The following is a 12,134-nucleotide window of genomic DNA, read 5'->3' as shown; positions in this document are numbered from 1 at the left end:
ATTTGGAAGTTGGAAAAAAAGTTGAGGTGAAGAACTCAAGAGAGGTGAAGAGAGTACTCAAGAAGTATGAAGGTGTTAATTCATGACTTTGAAGCAACACAGCCAAATAAAACAGTCACAGGGAATAAAGTGTTCAGGGTAAGATTTTGGAAATAAAGTAAACAATACCATTTATTGTCCCCATAAAGATATGACATAAACTACATACTAAACAAAATATGTGTGGATCTGTATGCTCAAAATTACAAAATACTGATGAAAGAAATCAAAGAAGAGCTGAATAAATGGGAAGAAATAATGCATTTACGGATAGAAATATTCAACATCATAAATCTGTTTATTTTTCCAAAATTGATCTATAGGTTTAATGCAAAATTTGAGCAAGATTCTTTTTTTAAAAAAATATATTTTATTGATTTTTTACAGAGAGGAAGGGAGAGGGAGAGAGAGTTAGAAACATCGATGAGAGAGAAACATCAATCAGCTGCCTCTTGCACACACCCCTACTGGGGAAGTGCCCGCAACCAAGGTACATGCCCTTCACTGGAATCGAACCTGGAACCCTTGAGTCCACAGGCCGACGCTCTATCCACTGAGCCAAACCAGTCAGGGCTTGAGCAAGATTCTTATTCTAAAATTTATGTGGAAAGAAGCAAGCCCGAGAATAGCTAACCCAACATTAAGACCTGCAATATAGCTATAGGAATCAAGATGATGCGGTCTTGATGAAGAGACAGACACATAGAGCAATAGAACTGAATAGAGAACTCAAAAATAGATCTATACATGAATGACCAATTGATTTTTGACAAAGGGGCAAAATTCAATGAAGGAAAGACAGTCTTTTCAACAAATGGTGATGAAGCAAGTTGACATCCATAAGGAGCGGGGAAAAGAATCTTGATTACGCCTTACACAAATGATATGTTAGATGAAAGTTCATAAGAAAATAGGAACAGATTGTCCTTTTATGAAATAGAACTGGAAGACCTGGTGCCTTTCCCTCCTTGTCCAGACCCTCCTTATAGGACTCCTTTGCCAGCTATTGCAACTCCTGCGTTACTTTCATGGAATCTTTAGGAAAGTAGATCTCAAAAGTGAATGTGCATCAGTATCACTTGGACAATTTGTTAGAAGAAAGATTGCTGGGCCCCACCCACCAAAATTCAGATTATCTGTAGGTCTATGGTGAAAACCAGGAATTTACATTTCTAAGGTGTTCCTAGTGAATACTGACAATGCAAGTTTGGGGACCACACTTTGAGAATCACTGTTCTAGGTATCCACAGCGCGCAGGTAAAATTGACTGCTCATGCAACAGGAACTCGATGAAAATTGTGATGTTTGTATTTGTGATTATCTCCTTTTGCTGCACCAGTCTGTGCGTCCAACTCTCCTCTCACCATCTCTTGGTTCTATCAAGATAGGTGGTAACTTCAGTTGCCCTGTATGTCATGCATTGGCCATGGACAACCATCCGTGTAACCCAGCCCTATACCTAGGCATCTTCTCCCAGACATGCTGTATACCTGATCCCGTGGTGCTTTGGATCTGGATCCCAGCCAAAGGTCAACAACCTACCCCAGGCTTTTCCCAGGAAATCAAACTATAGTGTTCTCAAGTTCTTCATACTTGAATTTTCATTTTCCAACCTTCAGTGAGAGGGAAACAGAGCATTACTAGGTTTTTCCTGTACCATTTCCTTTCTTTTTCTCGCATTTCAAGGAAGCAAAGGGAGCTCTCCATTCTCTATCAGTGTTGGGAAGGGAATTCCCCTATGTCATATTCTCTTCATTCTTGAGGTGGCACTCATTCTCACTCTTTTCCAGAGACCATAATCATGGATGAATTCAGATGAAAAATAGATTTGCTAATAATCTAAGATAATGCTGGAACACAAATATGCAAAACATCCTAGCCAGAGGGAAATAGAGAATATGAAAGAGGAGGTACTTTGTTTGAGAATATGACTTACTCTGTTTAAGTAGTGTTGAATTTAAGTCTTTCCAGATGAGATAATCCAACAGAATTTGGGGATATAGATCTGGAGTTCAGAAATAAGATTGTGCTGAAAATATAGATATAATAATAATTCTCCAAGTAATTCTTCAGGTTGCCTGGTCATTTAATTAAAAGCAAAACAATCAGTTAATTAAAAGCTGTCTCCTTGGCTGGAATACATTCAAGCTAATTGGAGTGGTTTTTAAGGTCATGTTTTTTTTTTCAGAATGTCAGACTAGTTAAGTATTTTGACTATAACCCTGGAATACACTCTATGTTTAATAATTAATTTTGACATTTGGAGTTTAGAGAATTAATTGCCCATGGTTAAGTTACAGATAGTGACAGAGTATGGTAGAAATGGTTCTATTTATTACAAAATTGCTGTGGTTTCACCTTAGTTTGAATTAAACTGAAGAAGATACATGTTTGTCTATCCTTGAGAACATTCCATGTGTATTAGAGAAGAATGTATAATCTGATGTTCTGGGATGAAAAGTTCTGTAAATGTCAGGTATGTCCATTTAGTCTAATGTATCATTTAAGGCCAATATTTCTATATTGATTTTCTGTTTAGATGATCTACCCATAACTGTCAATAGGGTATCCCCTACTGTAATAGCATTCTTGTCAGTTTCTCCCTTTAGTCCAAGTAGCAGTTGCTCTATATATTTCAGTGCTCCCTGATTGGATGTGTATATATTGAGAAGTGTTGTGTCTTCTTGGTGTAGTGTCCCCTTTAGCATTGTAAAAATGTCCATCTTTTCTCTTGTTACCTTTTTTTAATCTATTGAAGTCCATTTAGTCAGATATAAGCACAGTACACCTGCTGTTCTGTGGTTGCCATTTACTTGGAGGATCATTTTCCACCCTTTCACCTGGTCTATATTTGTCTTTGCAGCTTAGATGTGTCTCCTGAAGGCAGCACATGTTTGTTTTATTATTATTTTTATCTAATTGGCTACTCTGTGACTTTTTATTGGTGAGTTCAGTCCATTTACATTTAGAGTGAAATCCAACATTTTTGCCCTGGCTCTGAGGTCCTGTGAGGCTACCAACTGCAACCTCTGTCCTACCCTGCTCATTGTATTACTACACTCCATTTCTCCCAGCCCCCTTATGAGTGCTCATGCTCTGCCTCTCCAGCTTTGTATGTGCTCTGTTCTTTACCTGGAATGTTCTTTCCCCAGCTCTGTGAGTGGTTTGGTGCCTGCCTTCAAGGTCCTTGTGAATAGTGTCTACGGTTGCTTCCTTGTCTCATCCACCACCTATAATCCCTTGTAGCCAAGTGCCATTCAAGAATCGGTGCTTATTGCCCTACCTGGTTTGGCTCAGTGGATAGAGCGTCAGCCTATGGACTGAAGGGTTCCAAGTTTGATTCCAGTCAAGGGCATGTACCTTGGTTGCGGGCACATCCCCAGTTGGGGGTGTGCAGGAGGCAGCTGACCGATGTTTCTCTCTCATTGGTGTTTCTAACTCTCTATCCCTCTCCCTTCCTCTCTGTTAAAAAAATTAATAGAATATATTTTAAAAAAATCTGTGCTTACTACCCAAATGGCTAAATCTAACAGAAATGATTCAGCTTGTGTATAACGAATGCTTAATGCGGCATTTGACACTCTTGGTCACTCTCTTTCTTTCTTGAACTTTTCCTCTTCACCTTGCATGACACCACTTTCTGGTTTATTTATTCATTGAAGTATCTCCTAGGCGTTGGGTATAAAACGTATCACCCATGAAACTTACATTCTACTGAGGACAAAGGTAATGAATAAACAATTGACTGTGCAGCATGAGGCCCTCTCTGTAGGAGAGGCCTTTTTTGACTACCTTGTCTAAACAAAAGTCCTCTTTGACTTTCTACCTTCGGACTCTACAATTTTCACCACCTTACATGGTATTATACACTAGAATCCAAGCTCCTTGAGGGCAGAGGTCAAGAACATTTTTACTGGGACTTGCTAGGATTCTGTTTTTTTCAAACACTACCTAGCATGTGGTCGTAGTGTCTCAATAAATGTTTTCCGAGTTACTGAATGAGTCATTGCATTATTAAGCCAAGGAGAATATCATTATCTGATGCTTTACATCTTGGTGTAATTTCAAGTGATTGTTTTGTTCTTATTTTTGATGTAGGAAATTCAAGCAGTCACAAGTTTTTAGAAAATGTATACAGCATCTACATGGTCCTGAGGGAAGTTGGGTGCAGTTTACACCATTACAATAAAATTGGAAAGAGAATAGAGAGGTATGAGCTCACTCCATGGCTTGTCCCCAGGGAGAGGTTTATAGTGTGAAAGGTAGAGATGAAAACTGTAAGCTAATTTCCCTTGATTTGAATGAAAGGCTCAGTGTGCCTGGAAAATGGTTGCATACGTCCGTGGCTCCATGAGGAAGAAGTCACGGCAAGTTCACATTCAGTTGATTGCCTCTTTTACAATTTCTAGAAATAATTGCAATATCCCTGGTTGTGCCATTATTTTTGCTGTTCCTGGGGTACATTTTGATCAGTTGCAGGAAAGAAAACGAATTCCTCAAGCTTCAAAATTAACCGGCAAAGTCTCCTGAAGCCCAGCAGCTTATAAAGTGCTAGAAAAGCACCAAGGTGTAGACTGAGCTTGATAGAAAATTAAGTGAGAAACTGAACGCATTCTTGTTGTTTTTACTGTCAAAAGCATATCACACTTAATAAATTGTAATGCGTAAATATTCCCCTTTTAATCCATAATAAAATCCTGATTTCAGAATGCAACACGCACGCACGCACACACATACACACACACACATGCACGCGCACACACACGCACATACACACGCACACATACACTTAGATATGAAGCAACTTGAGGAATATAAATTGAAACCTGCATTTTTGTCTATTGTAATAGGAAGGTAGACACAAGCTACTACTTGATGGCACAGCCTCCTATAATCTTTTCTTACCTGGAAGCAGGAAATAAGACATGATTTTTACATTGATGGAGGAAACAGAATCACTAATTGCAGCTGCATGAAGTCCTTGGCAGGATGATGCAGATGGGTGGTATTTCCACTAGCCCACCTCCCTAGCTACTACGTTTGAGAAGTTCTCTATCTCATACTCTGACATCTCTTCCAAACAAAGAATTCTGGCTATGTGGCAAGAACTTGAAAGCTAAGACCCATTTCAAAAAATCTAAATTTTGCTTCATCATTATTGTCACTACTCTATGTGCTGAGGTGACTGGGGATGGTTCTGAGAGTGGCCAATTGCCGATAAGATGTGATAGGCAGTATTTTGAGATGGCCCCTGGATTGCTGCTCCTCTGGTGAACATGACCTTTTATAATTCCTTCTCCTGGAGAATGACAGGGACCTGCAATTTTCTCTTAATCCATAGAATATGGCAAAGGTGAAGCGGATATTTTTTTATATGATTAAAGTCTCCACACATTTGACTTTGCAAAATGGAGATTATTCGGGGTGGGACTGAGCTAATCAGGTGAGTTCTCTGAGGTTAGAGACTCACTTTGTTGCTAAACTTTGAAGAATTAAGATAGCTTGACTTTTAAAGCTGCAAGAAAATTAATTCTGCCAACAAACTGAGGGAGCTTGTTAGCAGATCTTTCCACATCAAACCTACAGATAAGGACTTGATCCAGCCAATATCTTGATTTCAGCCTTGTGAGACCCCGAGCATAGAATCCAAGTAAAATATGTCTGGACTCCTGACCTATAAAGCCTATGAGATAATAAACACATTTTGTTCTAAATTGATAAGTTTGTAGTAATTTATTACACACCATAGGAAGCTGACACACACAGATACAGGATGTTAAAATGGATGCTGAACAAAGACAAAGATTCTGGGCAGCTGATATGCTTCTGTTATCAGGAAAAAAGAGAACTCTATGAAGAATATTGATGAAATTCTGGATTGAGTGTTCCTGATAATCCGAATATCTAGATGGTATTTTAGATGTATCCTACTTATTTGGTTCATAATATCATTTATATACTATAGGCCTGGTACACAAAATTCGTGCACGGGGGTGTGTGTCCCTCAGCCCAGCCTGCACCCTCTCCAATCTGGGACCCCTCTCACAATCCAGGACTGCTGGCTCCCAACTGCTCACCTGCCTGCCTTCCTGATTGCCCCTAACCGCTTCTGCCTGCCAGATCACCCCCTAACCACTCCCCTGACAGCCTGATTGATGCCTAACTGCTCCCCTGACAGCCTGATTGCCCCTAACTGCCCTCTCCTGCAGGCCTGGTCACCCTTAACTGCCCTCCCCTGCAGGCCTTGTCACCCTTAACTGCCCTCCCCTGAAGGCCTGGTCACCACTAACTGCCCTCCCCTGCAGGCCTGGTCCCCCCCAACTGCCTTCCCCTGCAGGTCTAGTCCTCCCCAACTGCTCTCCTCTGCAGGCCTGGGTCCCCCCCACAACTGCCCTTCCCTGCAGGCCCGTCACCCCCAACTTCCCTCCTCTGCTGGCCTGGTCACCCCTAACTGCTCTCCCCTGCTGGTCTGGTCCCCCCACCCCAACTGCCCTCCCTTGCAGGCCTGGACCCTCCCAAATGCCTACCCCTGCTGGCCATCTTGTGGTGGTCATCTTGTGGCCACATGGGGGCAGCCATCTTGTGTGTTGGAGTGATGGTCAATTTGCATATTACTATTTTATTAGATAGGATGTATCTCACAATCTCATTCTCATTCTGTAAATCTACATTATTATTTTTCTTTTGTATTCCCATTAGACCATACAATTCATTTGCTTCTCAGGTATAAACTCCACCATCATCTAGATAAAAACTGTAAGAAATCAATGATTTTTAAAGCTTCAAATAAACAAATGCCTAGTGTTAAATAAATTAGCATTCTGGATGGTTGGCTAATTTGAATTTCCTTTTATGTTTATGTTTAGGGGCCATGCAGATATATCACCTGGAGCTGTAGATAATGATTGGGAGCCAGATTGGCTTGCTCTTGATGACAATATGTAGTATGAAAACATGAATTAAAGCCTTTTGAAGCCTGTGCCTATCTGTTTCATAGAGCAATTCTATTTATTCCCTTATGTCAGAGTTTAATATGTACTTGAAATGAATCATAACAAAACTCACAGCCTTTCAGATATTTAAAACTGCATTTGTATTTCGCTTCCCATAAATAGAGGTTCTATTGATTTCTCTCTCTTTCACAGAACCCGTCTTCTTTGCAAAAATCCTATATAATAAAAGGGATATGCAAATTGACCCTAATGGCAGAATGACCGCTGGACCAGTCACTATGAGGCGCACTGACCACCTTTTGGTCCCTCCCCTGGCTGTCAGGCACCGATCACCCTATGGCAAATGGGGAACCAGGGTAGGAGGCAGGGGCCAGCTGTGGGCAGCTGGGAAAGATGGCCCTGATCTCAGGCCAGGCCTAGGGACCATATCTGCACATGAATTTCAGGCGCCGGGCTGCTAGTTTATTATAACAGAAGAATATCATACATTAAAACAAATAACAAGGTAGGAGTTCAATTTGGCAAAATACAGAAAGTCTTGATGCTTTTAGCTTGGGATTTCTTTTTTTAAAAAATATGTTTTTATTGATTTTAGAGAGAGAGAAACATCAATTTGAGAGAGAAACATAGATTGGCTGCCCCCTGCATTTTCCCTACTTGGGATCAAGCCTATAACCTGGGCATGTGCCTTGATCAGGAATTGAACTTTTGGTGCTCAATATTCAGAAATACAACAGAAGGTTTACATGTGTATTGATTCTTTGAGGAAGTAACTTTGAGAGATTTTTGTAATAGCACATTCCTGGTCGCTGAGAATAATTCACAGATAGTAACACCAAATTTGTGCCTTTAAGTTGTTTTCAGTGAAGTGGGTGAAAAAAAGGCTATTTCACAAATAATAATAATTTAAGTCAATTAAATAAAATCTCTCTTGTTGAAGTACTGTTATAATTCAGAAAAAGGAAGACTGAAAAGAAAGAATTTTCTTTGGGTGGATAGGGTAAAAGTTATCAACCAATTCTAAAATTTAATTTATTATTAGTATTTGATGTCTAAATCAATCTGATGTACAAGAAAGTGTGTGTTTTAATTGTTTTTATAACTGGAAGTTATATACATACTTTAACATTGAAAATTCTCAACAATTCAAATAAATTTTAGCTTGCATATTTATACTTTTAGCTGGCGAATAGAGAAGTGATTATTTGTATGTTGGAAAATTGCATTTTCTTGGGACTGCTTTCTAGACAGCCAACCTTAGTAAGTTCTGGGATTATAGCGTAATTGCTTCTAAGAGTCTTTGGTGGCAGGAGCCATGTATGTAGAATTAGGTGACTTTTAAATAATCTCACAATGCATTACCCTTTCAAGCATTTCTCATTACAAATAAATAGCATTGTCTCATTAACAAGAGTAAGGCTTTTTAATAGAATGAATATTTGAATTCTAAAATGTTCCTTATGATGTTTTTAAGAAGAAATAATCTCTTTTAGAAGGAGAGAAACGATTATTTTTCTGCTGAAGGTCACCTTGGGCAATTTTAAGGGAAAGCATTCCTATGCATCCAGATTTATGAATTTTTTTGGCTTGCATTTTTGTGGCAGAGAAAAGCACTGGTCCCTTGCTGTTTCTTGTTCCTGGCAGGTCTAGCTGCCCGTGGGTGATCTGTAGAGTGTGAGGACAAAGGCGCATTTCATGTAGAGAGAGGTTGCCCATGGCCTTCCAACTTTGGGTTTTCCAGATGGAATTGCTAAGATTTGGCACAAACTCTAGGGAGAGACTCTAGTCTCAAAAACTCCTCCCTTTAATTAATAATTATGTCTTTATCTTAGTGTCATTTTCCCTTGTTTAAAGCTAAACTTACATTTGCATGTTGGTTTTTCACTGGGTTTTGTTGTGACATTGCCTTAAGATGACATTTCTACAAAGAACAGGTAGGTAATTATATTTTCTTATTTTATGTTCCAAGTCAAAATGTGACTAATGTCCAAATTAATGGAAAGTTTTGTATCTTAAAGTTATTAAATATAGAAGTGGGAGGGTATTGCTTGCAGATTAAATTTTAAAATGAATAAAGATTTAAAAATCAAATATGTAACAGAAAATATAACATTTAATTTATATTAAATTATTAATGCAAAATGTTAATTTTATACTTTTCTGTCTAGATGGCACATATAAAACAGCAACTTCGTTTCAGGAAGTACATTTTTATATATTCCATTCTTTGTGCCATTTAAAAAAAACACGGAACTTGTATATCTGGTACTATTTTATTTAACAATTGTTTGAATATTTTGTGTGCCAGGAATGGGGCTATGCCCTTGGCATTCAGAGAGAAATATGATGCACCTGGTGCTCACAGGCTAGTGAAGGAAAAGACAATGCACTCTAATAGGAACTAAATGAAGAAAGCACAATGACCTTATAAGACATATTGTTTTAATCTATTTTTTCCACCCATGTGGAAATAAGAAAAAAGGATGGCTCACTTACCAGTAGTTAATCATGTTCAGATAACTTGTATTGGTTGGTGGCCCTTTGGTGTTTGGCTGACATGCATGAGTTATTATTATAGATGAGAAAGCAGGACATGGAAGAGGCTGGGCTCCAGAGTCAGATGGGTTGAGTGTCAATCCCCACCTGGCCCTCACTTCCTATCTCTGTGACCTCAGGCACATGATGAGACCTCGAGGCTACCTAAGTCCATTGCAACAGCAGAGTTATAATCAGACCTTCGTCTTCAGATTGTGAGGATTAAAGAGGTGATATGTAGAAACCACTTAGTATGCTGCATTATTAATAAGTATGTTCTATTGGTTCAGAACTACAAATTCTATGTGAATATTACAGGTAGAAAATATTATTTTTAAAGTTCCTGGATTACAAAACAATTAGGGAGTTTTGATAAAGACAAAATAACATCCATTTGAAATATCAAACTACTATTTAAAAAAGAATCAAGTATTTGATGACATTTCATTAACCAATAAGAAAATTAGTAGGATTTCTGGGATGAGAATGATAATTAGATTGTGGAAAAGATATGCATGGTAATAAACTTTAAACTTATAAGAGCATTTTCTATGTTTGAAATCATGGCCTTTGATAGGTTCATTAAGTAATCTCAGTCAATGCACACAGGAATGTTGTAAGATTTAAGTGATTATTCCAAATTTCAGGTGAGTATATTAAGGTGCATATAGCATAAGTGAATGGCTTATAGTTATACAGCCATCAATATATAGTTTCTGGATTTCAACCAATGGCTTTTTACCTTGAAACCTGAGCCATTAACCACTTATTATCTCCTATGGGATGTTGGTTATGGACTATATGCACACAATATGAAATTGGATAAATGAAAAAGGAAGGGGCAGCTATCTCAAATTGAGGGAATAGCTGGAGCAAAGACATTTGGGTGAGAAGCTGTATTTGGGGAACAGTGAGGGATCCAGCTTGATAGACAGTCTGATTGGATAACATGGGTTAGTATACCTGGAATGAAATCCAAAGAAATTGAGCCTCAAGTGATTCAAAGAACTTTAAGTGACTCAAACAAATACATTTGTTTTCACATAACAGGAAGTTTTTTTGGGGAAGTGGTTATTGGATTACTAGGGATAGCTTAATGATATTATCAGGACTTCTGTATTTTATTGTTATTATTTCTCTTCTTTATTAATAACTAGTTGCCCATCATGTGATATTACGTGCAGTAGGTTGCCCACTGCTTCCGCGGGAGCTGGAAGGAACTGCAATGTGCCACTGGGAGCCTGGGAGATGCACTGCATCCACGGGAGGTGGGCCCACTGTCTCCTCTCCGGGCCTGCACTCGGCCATGGAGGCTGCAGGTTGGGCCCCCTGTCCCTGTCTATGTCCGCTCTGGCTCCAGGGGGCCAGCCCGAGCCAGGCGCGGCGACAAAGCAAGCATTCTGCCAGGCCGCTCACGCTGTCCACTCTCAGCAGCTGGCCCCTGGGACTGCGGAACTCTGGCGAGGATGAGAGGACTGGGCACTGCCATCTTGTGGCTATGGGTACTGCCATATTTGTGATGGAGTTATGGTTAATTTGCATATTACCCTTTTATTAGATAGGATGGTATAGGTTGTCTTTATGCTTGTCATTTTATGGTCATATCTCAGTTCAAAGTAAAAATAATTAAAGAAGCTTAAGGAAGAAGCCTTAAATGCCTGTGCAAGCCACATCTGTCTACTTTCTTCAAGAAAGCCACTGGTTTCCAGGAATTGCTATTATCCTCAACCCCCAATCAAGAATACTCTTGTCTAGGTCTTATTGGCCTGAACTAGCTCACATAGTAACCCCAAGCTATAAATAGGCTGATCAACTTTCAGTATAATAGTTAGCTTTGAGGATGATTTATGTTTCAGTAATAAACAACTGTAAAATTATTGATGGATTTAAACACAAGTGAAGATAGAGCATTGAAAAACTATGAGATGTTTTTAAAGCTTTGGTTTGGAAGTTATATGCCTCCTTTTCTTTGTACATGCTCTTTTTAATTAAATTTATTGGGGTGATATTGGTTAATAATATTATGTAGGTTTCAAGTGTACATTTCTATGATACATGACCTATATATTGCATTGTGTGCACATGTTCTTTATCCTTCACAAGCATCCTTCCTCTTTCCACTCTTTTGGTCAATGTCCATTTCCCATCCTATCTAATAAAAGAGTAATATGCAAATTAACCATCACTCTGTCACACCCACAAGCCATGCCCATAAGCCAATCAGGAGCGAGTATGCAAATTAACCCAACCAAGATGGCTGTGGCCATGGAGAAAGCAGGAGGGAGGCTTGGGTTTCCCTGGTGATGGAGGAAGCCAAGCTTTCCACACACCCTGACTGGCCCAGGCCTCCACTCCAGGCTACAAAGTTTCAATTATAGAAAATAAATAAATCACAACAAAAATGGTGGCAGCCACGGAGCTGGAGAGAGCAGGCGGCTAGGGTTGCCCCCGGCGATGGAGGAAGCCAAGCTTTCTGCCAGCCCTGGCCAGCCCAGGTCTCCACTTAAGGCTACAAAGTTTCAATTATAGAAGATAAATAAATCCCAACAGAAATGGTGGCAGCCACAGAGCTAGAGAGAGCAGGAGTCTAGGGTTGCCCCTGGCGAT

This window comes from Eptesicus fuscus, chromosome 5, assembly GCF_027574615.1.
Source record: "Eptesicus fuscus isolate TK198812 chromosome 5, DD_ASM_mEF_20220401, whole genome shotgun sequence".
NCBI lineage: Eukaryota > Metazoa > Chordata > Mammalia > Chiroptera > Vespertilionidae > Eptesicus > Eptesicus fuscus.
The sequence above is the reverse complement of the archived record's forward strand: the minus strand, read 5'-3'. Positions refer to the sequence as shown.